The sequence below is a fragment of the Brassica napus genome, chromosome A2, assembly GCF_020379485.1.
Source record: "Brassica napus cultivar Da-Ae chromosome A2, Da-Ae, whole genome shotgun sequence".
Taxonomy (NCBI): Eukaryota; Viridiplantae; Streptophyta; class Magnoliopsida; order Brassicales; family Brassicaceae; genus Brassica; species Brassica napus.
This window is the reverse complement of record NC_063435.1, coordinates 10,163,052-10,166,226: the sequence shown is the minus strand read 5'-3', so window position 1 is coordinate 10,166,226 and position 3,175 is coordinate 10,163,052. Positions and strand designations below refer to the sequence as shown.

General features: G+C 28.2%; 1 long non-coding RNA gene across 1 annotated transcript; it reads right to left on the bottom strand.

The window, feature by feature from the left end:
- Positions 1–337: 337 nt before the first annotated feature.
- LOC125588406 lies at positions 338–1,667 on the bottom strand. The gene is made up of 2 exons (XR_007324653.1): positions 1,441–1,667; positions 338–772 (listed from the first exon to the last, which is right to left on the bottom strand). It is a non-coding gene; the product is annotated as an uncharacterized LOC125588406 (long non-coding RNA).
- Between the last annotated feature and the right edge of the window lie 1,508 nt (positions 1,668–3,175).

Genomic DNA, 3,175 nt, shown 5'->3' with positions numbered 1-3,175 from the left:
ATCAAAGTCTGATCCCATAGTTCAACGGGACGATTGATGATGAATCCATCGCATAATACTAGTTTTTTTTTTGATAAAGGGCTTAGCATAATACTAGTTCCAATCATATAAAATTGTGAATCAAAGATCCAGACTTTTCTGACAATGTCAGTTTGTTGATAATTTAAAATGAGCTGTCTTAAACTAAGAAACCTTATGCAATTAAGTCCAAACACCCAAAAGATAGATTTGTTGTTCGCGAATTACAATTTTTTTGTCTCCCTGATATCCTTAGCTCCTTCCATGGCCGTCGTTTTCTCTCCTGCCCTCTTTTTTCCTTTTTCTCTGCCACTCTCTCTAGTTGTCCAACTTTTCTAAAATGTATTTAGTACACGATATAAAAAGCAAAAGTTATGTTTAAAACAATCAATATTTTTTTAATAGTTATATATTTTTTAATGGTGGAGTAGTTGGCTCTGTCTCTCTGGTTTAGGCTCATGGTTGTTCCTTCTCCAATAAAGATCGACTTGGTGGGGGTTTGTGGTCTTGGTCTCGAGTGTAGCTGTCTGTCCATGAAGTTCACTGTCTGGGTGTGCTTAGCAAGCTGTTTTTGACAACCCGATCATTAAGAACTGGTCACCAGGTACACCTAACTCTACCGGGTCGAGCTCTCGCTATAACTGCGGGTCGATTCTGCGGCAAGCGAATGTTCCTCCCCACTGTATCCTTTGTGTACTCCAATTTGTGTAAGTTTTATTTATGTTGATCTGCTACTAGTATTCTCTGTCATTATCTGTAAAAAATTTAAAACTGGTAATGAAATCTTAATTTTTTTTACCAACAAAAAAACTCAAAAATCATCATTAAAATAAATATATTCAAATATAGCATTACAAATTTCGAAATATCATTTAATTATATATTTTTAAATTATACAATTTGATTACTAATTTTTTTCAAAAATATATACAATTTTTTTATTGAAAATAATAAAAAAATTAATCGTAAAATCATTAGTTTTTTATATATCTACAAATTTTATAAATATTGTAATATTAATTTTTGGTAATTATTCAATTTCTTACAAATTTATTTAATATATTTAATTAAAATAAATAGATAGAAACATCTATCTAAAATTATAATTTTAAATATATACATGCATATCCTTAAATATAATTTAAAATAAACAAAATTATTTTTATCTTAATTTTTAAGCTTAATTAAATCAAACTTATATTAAATATTGATAAGAAAAAAAATTACAATATTAATAAAATTTTATTTTTAATTTATATTTATCTGTTAAAACATTTTAATTTTTTTACTGTACATGGTGCAGAAAAACACCTAGTAATTCATGCTAAAATAAGTATTGTTACATAATTCGTGAAGAAAAAGACAAGATATAAAAAACGATTTGAAATAGGTTTTTCTCCAGCGTGTGCATAGATGGTGTACCTCATCTGATCTTATCTCCATGAGTCCATGATCGAGTGATACCGATTAGGTGTAGGCACGAAGCAGATATCAGAAATTTTAAGGATATCTACGCTCCGTTCTACACGTATAATCGATTTTTTTATTCAATTCGATATGTAACCTTTTGGATATCTGGTATTCTGGATATCTGGAAAATTTTGTAGTTTTACCAGATATTCGATACGATCCGCAAAAAAATAATTAAAAAAAAATTATATAAAATAATAATATTTTAAAATAACTATATATTTTCAAAATTTTCAATAACTAAATAACTAATTTAGTGAATAAAATATTATAAAAGTTATATAGAGATATAAATATATATATGTGTGTGTGTGTGTGTGTGTGTGTGTGTCATAACGGATAGGATCGATATCCGTTTTTAAAAATATCAGTATATGTGATTTGATCCGTCTTTGACGGATATTGAATTTTGGTATTTATTTAAGTTACGGATATCCAGATTTTTCTTATCGAATCAAAACGAATAACGAATCAAATCAAAACTTATGCATATTACTTTTTTTGTTTGTAACCAAATAATTATTAAGGTTGATTTTATATATATTTTACTGACTCTTTGTCTGTATCAGATATATATTGACTAGTATGATCTCATACTATCTTTCATAAAACATGATAAAAAAGGAAATAATTATTTTAATATATATTGGGAGCTTGATCTGTAATATGTCTTCTGAGGTTGCTTCACGTCCAGGAAAGTCACTGTTATTAATGAACAATACTCATTCAAATTGAAGTTACAAAAGGAAAAAAAAAAACAGTTTAGTGATTATTCTTAGCTAGCATATCAAACATCTATGAGACTCCTTTCAAGTAATCATTTTGATAAGTACGTAGATTTTAGACTTTTAAGTACTTACGTTATCTGATCACAATCGAAGAAAAAATGTTGAAAAATAAATGAAGAAAAAAGTGGCATAGAGTGCTTACTTAATTAGCCTTTGTAATCTTTTAGCTAAATAAATGTATGCTTCTGACTCTTGATCGATACTAGTCATCATCATTTTTAATTTTTAATTTTTTTTTTTTTTGTTCACGCATTCATAAATCATCATTTTTAATTAGCCTCTATGATAATATCATAGTAATTATTACAGTACATCTATTTTAACTTCTTATATCCAGGGAGGACGGCGTATGACTAATATTGATAAGCTCATACATGAATTTATGTGGAGACTGAAACTATTTTAGACTAAATGTGTTTGCATTGATTACATAAGATGTAAAAACTAAAAGTCGTTATTATTATCATTATGCATATAAATAAACAATAATATGACAATGTGTGTGTCTATATATGGTATAAATACTTGTAGAAGCTCAGTTGCGTGATCTCAAGTTCTCAACAGTGTTACAGCTACGATTGATTGTTGATGCTTAATCTATAATTAGATAAAATTATGTTAACAGTGTTTTACATAATCAAAATTAAAGCTAGCAAAAGGAGATCACTAGCATGTAAATGTTGGAAGAGGGATGGTAAGCATGCCAACCAACAATTCTCTTCATGCAAACTAGTTTACTTAATTATATATGACAATAATATAATTTCACACCATGTTTATGAATTTGAATCGTTGTCTTGTTTGACCTAAAATATCCTTCCTCACTGAAAGTGCAAGTTCTTAAAAATCATTATCCCAAAACCAGGGCCGGTCTCGAGCATAGGCGAGGTAACCGACCG